Source organism: Primulina huaijiensis, chromosome 13 (genome assembly GCF_012295235.1).
Source record: "Primulina huaijiensis isolate GDHJ02 chromosome 13, ASM1229523v2, whole genome shotgun sequence".
NCBI lineage: Eukaryota > Viridiplantae > Streptophyta > Magnoliopsida > Lamiales > Gesneriaceae > Primulina > Primulina huaijiensis.
This window is the reverse complement of record NC_133318.1, coordinates 7,530,186-7,549,210: the sequence shown is the minus strand read 5'-3', so window position 1 is coordinate 7,549,210 and position 19,025 is coordinate 7,530,186.

Below are 19,025 nucleotides of genomic sequence, written 5' to 3'. Positions count from 1 at the left end.
CAACATTCAGGGCACTGCCATGACGTTTACTAATTTTTAGGTGTAAAAAGACATTTTTACCCCTAGAAGCATAATTTTTCGTATTTATCCTTAGAACTCGAAACGACGACCCAAATCATTCCAAACTTAGCATATAACCTTAAAATAAACCCCTAAATATCTCTTAGACGTAAACTTATGCCCTCGTCTAAAATTTCGAAAATTCGTTTTAAACTTGAACCGAAGTCCCTGTTTTAACCCGAAAAAATTTGAAACTAGCCCAAACTTTACCGAATTCGAACCCTAAACTACCATCACTTAACTAACCCTTTTCCAACCCAAAACAACATGTTTAGGACCCTCGAAATTGATTAGACCCTGCTGTATTTTTTTTGGGTTCGAACCAATACTAGCCCAACCATGCTGCCGTTCTTTTTTTCTTCGACCTTAGCCTCGAGCCATGAGGACCAAACCTATACCAGCCCACTCAGGACCCTAATGGACTCCCTAGACCGTCCCATGACCACGCTGCAACCACCCATGCACAGCCTGTGCAAGAACACCCAAGAAGCTTGCGCCTACCCTATCCTTAAGCCACAACCGATCGGCCCTTTAATTATTTAGTATGTTGGATTTGTACTCATACAAGCCCATTAAACATACTTTCCACTATATTTAATTTAATATTTAATAAACTCAACCTTTGAGCTTAATAAATTAAATACATTATAAATTCAACATTTGAATTTATTATTTAAATTATAAATTCAACTCTTTGAATTTATCAGCTCCAAAATTTAAATATTTAATAAACTCAACTTTTGAGTTTAATAAATTAAAATCTCAATTTTATAAATTCAACTCCTTGAATTTATTCTCTCCAAATTTCAACTTCTTGAATTACTATCTCTTAAATTCAACTCCTTGAATTTATTTTCTCAAAATTTAGTTATCATAAATTCAACTCCTTTGAATTTACTATATCATAATATAAATCCAACCTTTTAAATTTATTCTCTCAACGGGAACAAACGATCCAGTGCTTGTGTGACCCTCAATAGTTCAGAGATACAGCTAGCCGTGGGTTCACAACTCTTTGTGATTCAGAATAACATTTATTCTTATTCGGGCTTACCCTAGTTAGCCCTATTCTTTTCATCAACACCTTGATCAAGAACGTCAGAACACATTTCTGATTGCACCCATCGGATCATGGTAAGAGCGTCTAGTAGCATCGTCCCATGATCTCTTAGGTATCACTGATAGTGTCTGCAAGAACCAGTCGATTATGATTAACGTACAGTACGGTCCCTTCATCTCATATATCCCGATCAAATCTGCAACCATTGGTTCATCGAGGGTTGCATGTTAATTCGATAACTATGTGACACATATAATTGTGGCATCGCGTGTACTATTTGGAAAACTCCTTCTCCAACGTACATCTCATACTCTGGCCAGAGATTCCATGCACTATTATTACTTCAGATCACATAGGATATCCACACCCGTAGGTGAGCGGTGAATCCCTGACTCCAATGCACTGGCTCCTATATGTGTCGCAACTATACCCAACCTCGCCACCTGATGACTCTCCTGGAGCGGTAAACGAGTCAAAGTACAGCCCTAGCATATAGAGCCTCAGTGTTGTCCCGGGTCGTAAGGACTAATGGTGTACAATCATAACCACGGACTTATCCTCTCGATGAATGATAACCACTTGGAAAGTCCGAGTGAGGGTTGTTCGGTATAATCATCATATGACTATCCATATGCATGTTTGGACATCTCCATGCCCTTACCAAGAAACGCAGTACACGACATCACAGACGCTAGTCTCGAGCTCAAGCAACCTTTATCCCTGTTTTAGGCGGCTGAATCGACTAGGAACGAATTTAGAATATGTAGTGTTTACAAATGAGTTTCAACATCGAATTACGATTCATTTGTATTAAAGCATAATCAGGGACTTTATCTATACTGCTTGCATGGGTATACAGATAAAGTATGACGAAACCATTAAAAAGTAAATTATATTAAAATAAAGATTGTTTATTACACTTGAGTCAATAAATTCTCCAGCCAACAGTTGGCTTACAGGGCATCTACTCTAACAATCTCTCACTTGCCCTAGAGCCAACTACCCATAAACTTTAATCCCATTGCTTCGCGATGCTTTTCAAACAATGGTCCTGGCAAGGGCTATGTAAGTGGATCAGCAACATTATCTGCAGAGGAGACTCTTTTGAATGATATGTCTCTTCTTCCCACAATCTCCCGTATGATGTGGAATTTCCTCAGTACATGTTTGGATCGCTGATGAGACCTTGGTTCCTTTGCTTGCGCAATGGCACCAGTGTTGTCGCAGTAACGGGATTGGATCAACTCCATTAGGAATAACGCCCAACTATTGGACAAAATTCCTTATCCAAACTGCCTCTTTGGCTGCAGCAGATGCAGCAATGTATTCAGCTTCAGTGGTGGAATCCGTAACGGTGACTTGCTTAGAACTCTTCCAAGAGACAGCCGCACCATTAAGCATGAATACAAAACCAGAGGTCGATTTCGAATCATCTACGTCACATTAGAAGCTAGAATCAATGTAGCCTTCCAATTTCAATTCTCCACCCCCATAGACCATGAACAAGTTCTTAGTTCTTCTCAAGTACTTCAGAATATCTTTCACGGCTTTCTAATGCATTAGATCAGGGTTTGCCTGATATCTGCTTGTAACACTCAGAGCGTAGGCAACATCAGGACGTGTCGATATCATACCATACATGATACTACCAATGGCTGACGCATATGGAATACATGTCATCATCTCTATCTCTTCATCAGTTTTGGGACACATGGCTTTAGATAGAGTAACACCATGATACATTGGTAAGTATCCTCTCTTGGACTCTTCCATAGAGAATCGCTTCAGAATGGTATTGATATAAGTGGCTTGGGTGAGTCCCAGCATCCTCTTTGATCTATTTTTATAGATTTGTATTCCCAATACAAAGGATGCTTCACCCATGTCTTTCATGGAGAATTTACTTGCTAATCATACTTTAGTTGATTGCAGTAATCCTACATCATTCTCAATGAGTAGTATGTCATCAACATAAAGTATTAGGAATGTCATTGCACTCCCACTAACCTTTTTGTACACGCATGGTTACTCGGGATTTTTATCAAAGCCAAATTCCTTGATAGTGATATAAAATATGAGGTTCCAACTCCTTGACGCCTGCTTGAGACCATATATTGATCTCTAAAGTTTACTTACCTTATGCTCCCTTCCCACTGATGTGTATCCCTTAGGTTTAGACATATAAATTTCTTCTTTGATATCTCCATAGAGGAATGCAGTCTTTACATCCATTTGCCATATCTCATAGTCATACCATGCTGCTATGGCTAGTAGTATTCTAATGGACTTAAACATAGCAACTTGTGAAAAAATTTCCTCATAGTCAACTCCTTGCCTTTGAGTATAAACTTTTTGCAACCAGTCTTGCTTTGAAGGTCACTATCTTCCCATCCGCCCCAAGCTTTCTTTTGTAGATCCATTTGCATCCTCTGGGAACGATTCCCTCAGGTGAATCCACTAATGTCTAGACTTGGTTTGAATACATAGAGTCCATCTCAGACTGCATGGCTTTAAGCCATTTGGATAATCAGTATCAGATATTGCTTCTTTGAAGTTCATTGGATCACATCCAACACAAGACTCATCATGGTCTCATTCATGAAGAAACATATACCTAGCAGGTGGTCTAATAGCCCTATCAGACCTTCTAGGAGCTTGTACTTCAACTACTGGTTGTTGGGAAATAGGTTCAACTTCTATAGTTGAGGAAGTATCTTGAATTTCTTCAAGTTCTATCATCTTGCCTTTTCTATCTAATAGAAATTTCTTTTCCAAAAATGTGGCATTTCTTGAAACAAACACTTTTGCTTCATTGGGATAATAGAAATAATATTCAACATAATTATTTGGATATCCTACAAAGTAGCACAAAGTGGATCTACTATCCAATTTGTCTCCCACAGTCTGCTTCACGTAAGCAGGATATCCCCTATTCTCATGTAAGAATATTTGGGATTTTTCCCATCCATATCTCATATGGTATTTTATCCACTGCTTTAATATGGACATTATTCAACAACATTGCCGCAGTTTCAAGCGCAAAGCCCCAAAACGATGTAGGCAATTCAGTGAATCCCATCATGGATCGAACCATGTCCAACAAGGTTCGATTACGACGTTCAGAAACATCATTCAATTGCTGGTGGAGTCCACTGTGAGAGAATCACATTCTCTTTTAGATAACCCAAAAATTCAGCACTCAAGTATTCTCCACCTCGATCAGATCGAAGTTCTTTAATACTTCTTTCTAGCTGATTTTCTACTTCAGATCTGAATTCTTTGAACTTTTGAAATGCTTCAGATTTGTGTTTTATCAAATAAACATACCAATACCTCGAATGGTCATAAGTAAAGGTAATGAAGTAGGATCGCCCATATTTTGTGCTAACACTTAGCGGGCCACAAACGTCCAAGTGGATCAAATGCAATAGACCATGCGCATGTTTCACGTTTCCATTGAATGGAGTCTTTGTCATTTTTCCTTTTAGACAGGAATCACGGGTAAGTAGAGAATCTATGTCTGACAAGTCAAACATGCATTCTCCCACTAGCTTGTGCATCCTTCTTTGGAAATGTGACATATTCTAGCGTGCCTTATTTGTGCGGGATTTGGATCATCTAACTTTCTTTTGTTTGTTGTTGAAATCCTGTTTACTTGGACATTCACTTATCATTTTCAGAACATTTCTGGCGCATATAATTTCTTATGTCCGAGCTTCTTGCAGTAAAATACATATGTTCTGACTTATCGGGCTTTGTAGACCATTTAAGTGTCCTTCAGAGTTTGCCTCTTAGTGGTTTTGTTTTTCTTGTAAGGGACAGAACTTTTCTTTCCCTTACTTTGTGGGCCATTTTTCGTCCGACGAGAGGCCCATTAGAAAAACAACTTTTTTCTCTTTTATGGTGATCTCATAAGTCATAAGCGTATTGACTAGCTCTTCAAGTCTATCATCTATCTTATTCAAATTGAAGTTCACCATTGTAATGACCCGAATTCTTATTTTGAATTAAGTATTAATTAAGAGATAATTAAAGAGTTTTTAATTTAGTATTATTAACGAATTGATAATTTGGGATTAATCTGTTGGATCCACCGAATTTTAAATGGATAACCCGATCTACTTCTGATTACGTTATCTCGAGAAATCCAACCAGACGAATGATATTCTGACACGTGGCAGATAAGATTGATTCGGATTTCTGAAATAGTCCGGATGCAGCCTATAAATGGAAGCCGAATTCTTTTGTTTCCTACACCGCATCCTTCAGAAAGAGAGTTCTAGTCTTTTACCTTAGGTTTTCTAGCCAGTTTCTAGTGCACTTTGGTGTCGGGAAGTTTCGGAGCTAGTGTCGACTCGAGGGGGGGTCGGTGAACTGAGATCGAGACATCATCAGCGGGCTGACGACGGACGCAGGTATAATCCTAATGAAAGGGGATCGGTTACGGTGACCGGAAACGCAACGGAAGCACAAAAATTTTTATTTTAGCATAAAATTTTCGGCCACCAACATTCTTGTGTAGCAAATACAATAAACACAAAATGACATTCATAGTGTGTTAAGAAATGTACCTATCAATCACAAGGATTGATGTATGGCTCCAACTAAGGTGTAAACACCTTAGCTCTTGTATGGCAAGAACTTCTACAAGCTTCCAAAGAGCACTCCTTGCTCTAAAATAAAGCCCACCACCAACTAGGTAGATCCCTTCATATTTTGCACTAGAAAAATATGAGGATTTTTCTTTGAGAAGTGAATGTTTTCTCCAACCATTGAAGAACAAAAAAATTGGAGAGAATGAATAGTATTTTCGGCCACTATTCATGCTAGGAGAGAAGGAGAGACATTTTTTTGGTTGTGGGAAAAGTTAAAGTAAAAAAGTTGCATGCCAAGCCTTGGTTATACAAAAAGTTGTCTCCCAACCTTTCACCTCCCATACATGCAAATATTATATGGTTTTTAACAAATTAAAAACCCATGGACTTAATTTAATTATCTCAAACATTTTTTAGACTAATTAAACATTACTTGAATTTACTCAAGTCCACTAGTTAAATAATTTATTTAAATTGAGCTCTACAAGACTCAATATGATTTAATCAATTCAACACTTGAATTAATTTAATTATTTGGACTCTACTAGGTCCACTAGTGTTTAATTAATTCAACACTTGAATTAATTTAATTTAGTCCATAATAATGTTTATGAAAATCACAATTTTCAAATACATTATTTATTTGGCCAAATTTTAATTTAAGAACACATTCATAAATTAAAATTACATTTCTCTCATAGAAGTCATACTTCTATTTTTCCTTACGCCTATAAACTCATTTATAAGCCGTTCAACACATTGAACTATTTTACTTCTCAACGGGATCTAGAAAGCTAGTACTTGTGTGGCCCTCAATGGTTCATTGATACAACTAGCCGTGGGTTCACATCTCCATGTGATTCGGACTAAACATGTCCTTATATGAGCATACCCCAATTGCTCCATTCTTATTTATCAACTCCTTGATAATAAGAACGTCAGAACTCAAGTCTGATAGTACCCAACCAATCATGTTAAACGCCTAGCAGCATCGCTTACATGATTTCCTAGGTATCAAATGATAGTGCCTGCAAGATCCATTCAATTATGATTAGCATACAGTACGGTCCCTTCATCTCATATATCCCCACCGATTCGACAACCATTGGTTTATCGAGAGTTGTCAATGAATCGATACTATGTGTCATGTCGTAGTTGCATCGATGGTGTAATCTATGAAACCCCTTTCATAATTACCACCATACTCTGATCAGAGATTTCAAACTACATATACATGAAAAACACATAGGATATCCATACCCGTAGGTAAGCGGTGAATCCCCGACTACAATGCATCGACTCCTATATGTTTCGACAGAACACCCAACCTTGCCACCTGATGACCCCATGAGAGTCGGTAAACAAGTCAAAGTGTAATTCTAGTACATAGAGTCTCAATGTTGTCCCGGGTCATAAGGACTAATGGTGTACAACCATAAACTAGGACTTTTCCACTCGATAAGTGAGAACCACTTGGAATGTCCTTTAATGGAGGGTTGTTCAGTGCACTCTACCAGGAGCACCTATCTGCATGCTCGGACATCATAATGTCCCTTACCAATGAAACATGGTACTCACATCGCAGATACTAGTCTCAAGCTCGAGCGGCCTATATCCTTCTTAGCGGCGGCTGAATCGACTAGGAACCGTTTAGAATATATAGTATTCCATATATGAGTTTCATGATACTCATCATATGAGCATCTCATATTCTTTCTACTATTTGTATATTCAAGGGCTTTATCTATGCAACTAGCATGGGTATATAGATAAAGATGTGCCAAAACAATAATTTCAAATATTATTAAAATAAAGATTGCTTATACATAGAGTATCATTGTGAACACTCGGCCAACACTTGGCTCGACGTGCACCTACTCTAACACCTAAAGCCTTTAGGAAGAACTTTATAGCATGTTTAATAATTCAGAATCTGGTTTGATAGTGATTTCATATTGTTTGTATTANCAGCCCTATTCTGTATTGTGTACGATGGGGCATCGAGAGCTACAGTGTCCGACGGGACCCGCGGGCTCTGATGACCTGGATATTGTAGGTCCACGTCTTGATGATGAGTGTGGGAGCCAAAACATGCCTAGGGCAGATCAGAGACTACACACTCAGGCGGCTCTAGACTGAGCATGAGATTCTTGACTTGATCCTTGATATCCGAGCATATTGCATTTCGCATGCATCATATCAGTTTGTATACTCGTACATTCTCGTATTGGGCGATTGTCGCTCACGTCCTTGTTTTCATCTTGGGCACCCAATTCCACGGGGCAGGTCTTAGGTTGGACGGTTCGGACGACCAGGGCAGTGGCTAGAGCAGTTGGGTTTTCGGTGGTGATCCAGTGGAGGTTTTATGTGTGGTTTATCGTTTTCTTGTTCAGAATTATGTTTTCGATATGGTAATGTTTAAGACTGCTGTTGTTTGTTCTGTTTTAATTTGGGTTGTAAGATGATTAAGTTATTTGGTTTTCGCTGTTTAATTGTTGTTATTAAGATTTAATGTTGCATGCTTATTAGTCTGTTTAGTAGTGGCTCGGGTAAGGGCGCTACATTTGGTGCTTCAGCTGGCGGAAGAGATGGAACTTTTGACCATTAAGCAAGGAGATTCGAGCACTGAGGATTACCAAAAGCGTTTTACGGATCTGTTGCCGTACGCTTCTCACATCAGTGAGAATTCTGCAGGAAAATATTCTCACTTTTTGAATGGTTTGAACCAGGAGATTTTTTATCGGGTTTCAGTCTGTGACGATCCTACTTCATACGAAGGATTAGTGAATCGTTGTCGTCAAGCAGAGATCAGTATTGCTAGGAGGAAGGCTATGCAAGCTAGCAAAAGTTCTAGTTCTTTGGGACCGAGGGGTCAATCTTTCAAGAAGTCTGCATCTTTTTCTTCTTCAGGTTCTGCAGGGGTGCACAGCTTTGGTAGGAAAAAGCTGCAATGTGGCCACTGTGGAGGAAATCACCAGACGGAAAATTGTCGAAAAGTAACAGGTGCTTGTTTCAACTGTTGGTGATTTGGCTTATAGATTAGCTCTTCCTCCTGCATTATCAGGTGTTCATGATGTTTTTCATGTGTCTATATTGAGGAAATATCATCCAGATCCTTCTCATGTACTTCCACCCTATGAGGTTGAGCTAGATCAGAATTTGAGCTACATTGAGTGACCGATTCAAATTCTAGACAAAAAAGATAAGCAACTCAGAAATAAATTGATACCGTTGATTAAAGTACAGTGGAACAGACACGGTGTCGAGGAGGCAACTTGGGAATTAGAAGATAAAATGAGACAAAAATATGCAGAGTTATTCAAATGAAGTACGCTTCTATTCTCGGTTTTATTTTCAGTATTGATTATTACATGTTAGACTTGAAAGAGATGATTGATTTCGAGGACGAAATCTATTTTTAGAGGGGAGGAATTGTAATACTCAAATTTTGAAAATGTGACAGTAGTTGTGATGGTTTATGACCTTACATTATGGTATGAATGGTAATGAATGTTATAGAATGGAAAAGATAATGGATGGGTAGTATCAGAGGTTGAATTTGAGCTAAACAGGTAATGGAAGTGCAGAAACGGTATGAAAAATGTGGCAGTCGTTGTGGTTTTTAGCATAATATTTTGTATATTGATCCAATTAATGTGAGGCCACTTTTATTAGAAAGATAAGACATAAGGCTATAACTTTCTTGTTTTGAGTTTTGTTCAAATCATTAGGGAAGACGAGCCAAAAGCGCACCGAAGTGTGTCATGCGTATCGTCGTTCCTACAATGACACATGTTGGGAGATTGAACATAACTTTTTACTCAGACCTCCAAATGACATGAGGCTAATTGGAGATGCAAGCAAAGACATAGGGCTACAACTTTTCCGTTTACCACTTTTCCAAATTATGAAGGGAAGAGGCGTTTCGGAAGCGATCTTTGTAGTGGATGTGCGCAGAGTGCGCGCCCGGGCAGGAATTAATGTGCGCCCGGGCGGGTCTTGTTCGGAAAAAATGGTGTTTTGGCCGAGAGTTCTGCGCCCGAGCGGAAAAAGACATCCGCCCGGGCGAGCCGCAAGTTGAAAAACGTGTTTTGGTGTTGGGAAGGCATAAAAATCGAATGGTATCATAATTTTCCTCATTTTTCTTCTTTCTCTTCCAACGAAACCCTCCTTACTTCCATTTTCTACATTTCTTCTTCAATCTATGGGAGAATTGTTCAAGGAAATTATGAAATGAAGTTAGATTTGTGCTCCTCTCTTCAAGATCTTCAAGATGGTGTAAGTATGTTATATTTTAGTCAAGTTTGGAAATGGGTTGAAGTTTAGAATTGATATTTGAGTTGATATTTGAGATATTGAGATGTTGGAGATGTTGAAATTGTGTTGGTTTGAAGTTTAAAATGGAATTGAAGCCAATGACAAAGGAAAAGAGTTAACTTTTTAGCACGCATGTCATGTGTTTGATAAAATGATTCAATAAATGTTTTTATGGCATATTGCGGTTAAGAAATTTACGAATCTTGATTCGAAGCAGTATTGAATTAATTATGAATTTTGAACAGAAACTACTCTGTTTTGATAGATGATCAAAGTTCTTGAGTTATAGTAGAATTCAAAGGTTCAAGACTTCTCACCTACACATTTCGATCTTCTTTTTGTAATATTTGAGAGGTATGTTACGGTCGGTAACATACGAGGTAAAAGTATCATTTTTATTTTAAATTGAAAATTCTATGGCTCGATGAATCATTTGTGATTTGATGATGATTGTGGCCTTGAGATGAGTTTATTATAATATCTAAATGATGATATTGATTTGCATCATTACATTGCATATTGAGCCACTTGTTTATTCAGATTTGATATGGCGGAGGTCGCCTTGATTTATTGATTTGTTGGACGTATGGGGCTATAGTTGAGTTGGCATAGTGTATGTGGAGGTCGCAGCTATGGCCTGAACACTCTCTATATGAGCACCATAGTCCTGAGATTGTAGAACACAGCACCCCACCTCGAGCGGATGAGTCGGTGGATGTTGCTGGGGGATTCTCTTTCCTTGGGTACCCTATGACCAGATGATTCACTTGATCTTGAGATTTATTGATAGCCCACAGCTTCTGATCATGCATTGCATTATATTGCATCTTTATGAATTTAATATGAAATATTTGTCACTTTAATTCTCATATGTTATTGATTGTATCATACTGGGTTTATACTCACCGGCATGTCCGGTACCTCTTGTTTTCATGTGCTTGACGGTAGGTGAGGCGAGGCTTGGGATGCCAGAGTCCAGCTCAATGCGAGGAGATACAAGTTAGAGTGGGATTCTCGGGTCTTAGGAGCTATTTTATGATGTTGGGATTTCTTTATTTTGGCATGTTGAAAATTATATTTCAAAAATTTGAGACCATTAAATTATTTTGACGATGTTTATGTGGATTTGTGAACCACAAATTATGTATTTTACTTGATCATTTGGTTTGTTACAATTATAATTATTAGTATTAGTCATCGGACCCGGGGCCCCACAACCATAACCCCGTCAAATGAGGAAAAGAGAGACAACAAATTGATGTTATCTATAACTCGTTAGGAATCACATATTCCAGGCCCACCACATTCTCAATAAGCCCAGTCATACGTACACCACGCTCATGGGCCAAAGCCCCATCTTGCATACGTGTAGTCATGAGCTCCTTGAAAGTGGTCTGCATCATCGTATGAGTTTCATGCACCATGCAACTCTTGCAAGTTCATTCGAATGTCAACAGCATTAAACATTTCCTCAAACTGTCCCTACAGTTTATTTTATATAAAAGCGAGCATGTTACACTTTAGCTTGCATACTATGGTCCTACCATCTTGCCTGCTATGTCAGTTCAACAGGACTGACATTAGTGTGTATGCATTTTCTCCGAATTCAGAACAATTTCTCAACCAGTCTTGAAAATTATGTTCGGTTAGCTTGTTAATAACAGAAAGGAATTATGTGACCAAATCGAAAATATACTGATATGGAAACAGAATAATAGTTGCTTATTATTTTAAATAATTTTAAGATATAAAATATGGATTTTTTATTTTATAAATTTCCTCTCACTATTTTGACATTTCCACCACCCTCTGATGAAAAAGGGAAATCGCATTTCCTTAGTGGGCACGTAGAGTCCAATTAGCCAATTATAATCTCGAATAATATCAGCCCATTATAATTTCTAAAAGGTAGAATCCAATTGCATCCCTATGCCACTTCCTCGTGTTTCACCTCACTTTTAATAAGGACCCAATAATATGACGCCGTTTATTTTTACGTGTCAAACCGACCCATCAATATTGAATTGTAGTAGACGGTTGCCATGAGTTCTCCCAATAATATGAGCCGAAGTCATGGGAGTTCCACTCAATTCACATCATATGTCCAGTGGAAGTCACAGCTTTCCGGCGTCCTGGCCTCCCCAATAATATGAGCCAGACACTGTCCGCGGGTAGCGATCAACATGCAACCACGGTTGATGGAAGGCAAGGAAAAATTAAACTCTTTTAATTTTTACTTTTACGGTTTGATATAAATTTTGAATCATATTCAAAATGAGGGATTTTAATTTTAAAATTGTCTCATCATTTTAATTTTAAAATCGAGTGCCACGAGTTTGTATGTTTGCCGGATTCATGCAACTATATTATTTAATAATATACATACAAGCATACTACTATATATCACATATATCATAATATGGCATTCAACAATAAATAAGGATGATCGATAGCCAACACTATTAGATCCATGTCAGCTAAACATGGATCCATGTCCACCATCTTCAAGTCTTGATCTCCCACTATTTCTAATAATTACATTTAAATAGCCATGGCACGTAAGGGATAGATCTCATGGGTGGGAACGTGCAATAAACCAAGCCCACTTTAATATCATCAAATATTAACAAAATGAATAATACGGTAAAATATCCTAACATACACCTAACACATTGGTCAAAGCTCTCGATCATCCTTCATGCATTTAATATCAAATATTAACTTTAATTAATTAAACAAATTTAATCAACTGATAAATCATATATCTAATAATTTTATCACTAACCACCACAATTATTAAAGCATTTAATAAATTAAATAAATACCTTTATTTAATTTCTAATTAAATCAATAATAATTGATTTCTTGTAAAACTCATTTTTACCATAAATAATTAAAATCATATTCTAATTATATATTTTACAAGAAAATTATTAATTTTCCAAAAATTAATTTTCCAAAAGAAAAATTGAACCAAGTTTCAAAAAGATCAATTTTGCCGAAAATTTTGAAAAATCAGAAAATCGCACCCTAGGCCCAAACAATTCAGGCCCATTATCCAGCATGGTTCCCGAGACACTCACGGGCAGCCCGCTCACGCGTCCCGCCCGCTGCCCGATCGTATCGGGCACCGGTAGGCGCGCCTGTGCACGCCCTGTGCTCAGGCAGTCACAGGAACGCCGCGCGCTGGCGTGCTGGAAGCCGCTTGCGCGCGTAAGACTGCACGGAACAGTTCCGGGCAAATTCAAATTTTTTTTTTGTTTTCTAGAAAAAAATATTTTTTATGGTGCTACAATTTTCTGAAAAATTTTCTTGTATGGTTAGAAACAAATTATTCAATATCAAAACCATACGATTTAGAAAAAACCTTGGCTCTGATACCACTGTTGGATCTCGGTTTTCTACACGCCCAAACGCAGCGGAAGTTTTAAAATTTTTATTTTATTTTTCCAATCAAAATATATTTGGACACTCGTATGATTTTAATTAAACATACATAGGATGTTTAAAACTTTTATACCTTTGGTGAATTAATCACACGTCTCCAACTAATTCGGGGTTAACGGATATAGTTCTTGATGAAAAACCTACGAACTTTCTTCAAGGACTCCTTTCTTCTAATTAGGTCCACGAGTAGATGGTTTGATCCTCTTCTAATTTGCACTAGAAAAGTAGAAGAGATTTTTTGTTGGAGATCAAAGTTAGAGAGACGGCTCAACCTTTTCTTCAGAAGAAGTGGCCGAAATTTTGAAGAGAAAAACTTGTGATTTTCGAAAATTGTGAAGATGGAGGCCAGGGTTATGGCTTGATCACTCCTATTTATAATTAAGCCAAAACCTAATAAACATAATTAACATTAATGAACTTTATTAATTAATTGGACTAGTGCAACTAGTTTAATTAATTAATCAAAGTCCATTAAGAACTTTAATTATTTAGTATGTTGGACTTGTACTCCTACAAGCCCATTAAACATACTTTCCACTATATTTAATTTAATATTTAATAAACTCAACCTTTGAGCTTAAAAAATTAAATACATTATAAATTCAACATTTGAATTTAATATTTAAATTATAAATTCAACTCTTTGAATTTATCACCTCCAAAATTTAAATATTTAATAAACTCAACTTTTGAGTTTAATAAATTAAATTCTCAATTTTATAAATTCAACTCCTTGAATTTATTCTCTCCAAATTTCAACTTCTTGAATTTACTATCTCCTAAATTCAACTCTGTGGGGACCCGGACGCTAATAATCTCCGTAATCATTCTTTGGGAATAATTGGATCAATTAATTAAAACTGGGTCTAAATTTTTTTTTTATACAAATGCGGAACGTAATGGAATCAGTCTAATATACATGTCAACATAAAAGTACAAGTCTTGTACAAAATACATTCAAACTAGGGTTCAACAACTATACATCAACTGCTGAAACTAAATCTACGTCAAAGTCCGGAATCACCACTCTAATCTCGATCTCTCATCCTCTTCTTGACCCTGATTCAGTCCCACCTGTTGTCATGCACACATACAAACACAACAACAGCCGTATAACTCCGATGAGAATATAATTCCCAGTATAAACAATGTATACATGCAATGTATATATTCATAAACATTGGTTAACAGCATGTATCATAATCTGCAACATAATAAATAAAACATGTAACATAATCTATGAAACATAATCGATACAATTTAGTAATTCAACTCTGATTCTTATTCTTTGACTCGACTCAATCTGGCCTAATCTAGGGATCCCGGTTGAATAAGAACATAACAACTTATCTACTCTCCTCAGCTAGATAGTGGTACGTTCTTATTCCAAGACTTTGGTACACTATATCGAATCTTTGCAATAGAATCTGATCTGCATTCTAAGCAACATCGATATAAACCAAACGTTCAGTGACCTGGCACCTCTGCCAACTTGGCACCTCTGCCAAAGACTCTATGTCTTAAATCAATCGTCTAACTCATGCTTTCTACAAATCAATAGAACAAGCATATAAATGCAATGAATTCCAAATATTTGAAAACAATAGCAAATAAATATGTGGTTTTAAAGAAACTCAAGTCAAATCTAACTCTAGTCGATCTCTCGGTTAACATTGGTTTATACCTTTCTTTTTGTAGTCTCGGTCTGAAGAAATAGAAGTTCTGAATTCAAGGCAGTCAATACAATCTTAAATGTCATATCGAGAATAACAATATCAATATTCCACTCAATTCAATACTTAATTTGATCAATATCAATCTACTGATGTTTTGACGGCATAACAGCACAATATCGATATCCCCGACAACTCAACATCACATATACAAGCTCATAACTCATAACCAATCAACAAATACAAGTCCAATATCAAATCTGTATATTCTCAATCATATAATCTGATAATTCATAACAGTTCCATCTACTGTCTGTTCTTCGATCTGATTTCGAATATACGATTAGTGATATCACCAGAACACATAATAATAATCAAATCACAATTCCTCTAATACATGAATTTTGAATCATATAAGACATCAATAAAACTTACGTCCTGTAATAGCTGTCGACGAAAGAATCACAGAATTGTGTTCGGATCAAAATTCGGATTACCGGTGCATGCAAGATCAAATATTTAAACTCGGAGAAACTTGGAGGAATTGCTGTGAATCTTTCGGTTTTCTTCCATGAAAAGTCTTGGGGAAATGATAACTTTATATATCAAATGCATGACAAGTGTCCCACTCAATCCTTAATTGCACTTTAGCCCCTGAAATCTTCACTATTTAAAATTTGGTCCTCACAACTCTTTTTACTTCAATTTCACTCCTATGGAATTGTAAAACCATGGAATATAACTCAACATTCCAAAATTCATAAATTAAATAATCTCGGATTAAAATGATAACACCTCGGGCCTTACAATTCTCCCCCTCTGAGACATGATTTCGTCCTCGAAATCGCAGGTAATCAAATCAAATAGCAGATGCTAAAATAAAAGACTCACATCAGTGAAATAACTCTGGGAATTCCTGTCTCATATCTGATTCAGTCTCCCAGGTAGCTTCCTCAATGCCATGACGACTCCACTCGACTTTCACAAGCGGAATAGTCTTCGTTCTGAGCTGCTTTTCTTTATGATCAAGAAGCTGAATAGGTTTCTCAACATAACTCAGACTTTCATAAAGTTCTGCCTCGTCTGGCTGAATAATATGAGAATCATCAGGGAGATATATCCGCAGCATAGATACATGAAAGGCGTCATGTATTACAGATAGAGAAGGAGGAAGAGCAAGTCGATAACCACGAGTACCAATCTTCTCTAGAATCTCATAAGGACCAATGTAACGTGGAGACAACTTCCGTCGTTTGCCAAATCTGATAACGCCTCTGAAAGGAGAAATCTTCAAAAATACTCTATCTCCTTGCTCAAACTCTAGTGGTCGGCATCGAATATTTGCATATTTGGCCTGTCTGTCCTGAGCTGTCTTCATTCTCTTCTGATCAGCTTCACTTTCTCCGTCATATCTCTAATCATATTGGGTCCAAACTCAGGTACCTCAGAGATATCATCCCAATAGAGAGGGGATCTGCACTTCTTTCCATACAACGCTTCAAACGGTGCCATCTCTATACTCGTCTGATAGCTGTTGTTATAAGAGAACTCACAAAGTGGCAAACAATCTTGCCAACTAGTGCCAAAATCTAGCACTACAGCTCTAAGCATATCCTCCAATGTCTGGATAGTCCTCTCGGACTGACCGTCTGTCTGAGGATGATATGCAGTACTCAAATGCAATGTAGTACCCAGAGCCTGCTGCAAACTATGCCAAAAGTGTGAAGTGAATCGAGGATCACGATCTGATACAATCGACTTCGGCACACCATGCAATCTGACCAATTCTCTGACATAAATCTCTGCCATCTGGTCATATATGTAAGTCATTCTGTACGGAATAAAACATGCTGATTTGGTCAATCTGTCAGTAACGACCCAAATCGCATCACAACCTCGGGAGAATCGCGGTAACTGCGTCACAAAATCCATGGAAATGTGATCCTATTTCCATTCTGGAATCGATAAGCTATGCAATAGACCTCCTGGTTTCTTTCTCTCTGCTTTCACCTGTTGGCAATTCAAACATTTAGATACAAAATCTGTGACATCTGATTTCATCTGTTTCCACCAAAACTGTTCTTTCAAATCGTTATATATTTTTCTGCCACCAGGATGAATGCTAAATCGACTGCTGTGCGCTTCTGTCAATATCTGCTGTCTCAACTCTGAAACATCCGGCACAACAATACGATTATTCACATACAGTACATCATCACGAACCTGATATTCTGATTGATGACCTGATCTAACCATCAACATCGAGTTCTGAACATTCTGATCCACTTTTTGTGCTTCTTTGATTCTAACAATCAATTCTGGCTCAGCTTGAATGGCATACAATCTCAAATGTTGACAATCTTTCTCAAATACTAATCCAGAAAGACAACAATCTTCAATCAAATTTGAAACACCAATAGTCGATAAGGATAAAGAACATACCTTTCGACTCAGTGCATCAGCTGCTGCATTCGACTTTCTCGGATAATATTTGATTTCACAATCAAAATCTTTCAACAAAATAAGCCATCTTAGTTGCCTCATATTCAATTCAGACTATGAAAACAGATATTTCAAGCTTTTGTGCTCAGAATAAATCTCAAACTTCTCACCGTAGAGGTAGTGTCGCCATATCTTCAGTGCAAATACAATAGCTGCCAATTCAAGATCATGAATTGGATAGTGATTTGGATAGCGAATTTCATGTGGCTTCAACTGTCTCGAGGCATAGGCAATGACATGTCCCCGCTGCATCAGAACACATCCCAATCCTCTGTGAGAAGCATCACAATAGACGACAAAATCACCAGTACCTGATGGAATAGTCAAGATCAGAGCACTGGTCAGTCTTTTCTTCAACTCAAGAAAACTGGACTCACAGTCTTCAGACCATACAAATGGAGCGTTCTTCTGAGTCAATTGCCTAATCGGTTTAGCAATACTTGAGAAATATTTAATGAATCGTCGATAATACCCTGCCAAACCCATAAAACTACGAATCTCTGGTACTGATGTCGGTCTCGGCCAACTGATCACAGCCTCAACTTTGCTAGGATCAACAGAAATACCATCTCCGGATATGATGTGACCCAGAAATACAACATGTCTCAACCATAATTCACATTTTGACAGTTTTGCATACAATTTCTCAGTTCTCAGAGTTCTCAACACAGTCCTCAAATTTTCAGCATGGTCAATCATATTCTTCGAATATATCAGAATATCATCAATGAAAATAATCACGAAATCATCGAGATACTTCAGAAACATACGGTTCATCAGACCCATAAAAACAGCTAGAGCATTCGTCAAACCAAACGGCATGACAATAAACTCATAATGTCCATACCTGGTTCTGAACGATGTCTTCGAGATATCAGAATATCTAACTCTCAACTGATGGTATTTAGATCTCAGATCTATCTTGGAATAAACAGAAGAACCCTGCAACTGATCAAATAAATCATCAATACGAGGAAAAGGATATTTATTCTTTACCGTAGCCTTGTTCAGTTGCCGATAGTCAATGCAAAGTCTCATTGACCCATCCTTCTTCCTCACAAATAACACTGGAGCACCCCAAGGAGAAACACTTGGTCCAATGTATCCCTTGGCCAGTAAATCTTCTAACTGCTCCTTCAACTCTCTCAATTCAATAGGTGCCATTCTGTACGGAGCTCTAGAAATCGGAACTGTACCTTGTACCAATTCAATGCTGAAATCTATCTCTCGAATCGGAGGCAATTCCGGAATCTCATCTGGAAAGACGTCAGCAAACTCACACACCACTGGCAAGTCAGCCAATGATGGGCTCGATTTCAGTACGTCAACTGAATAGACAAAAAATCCCTCTGCTCTTTTCTGTAACAATCG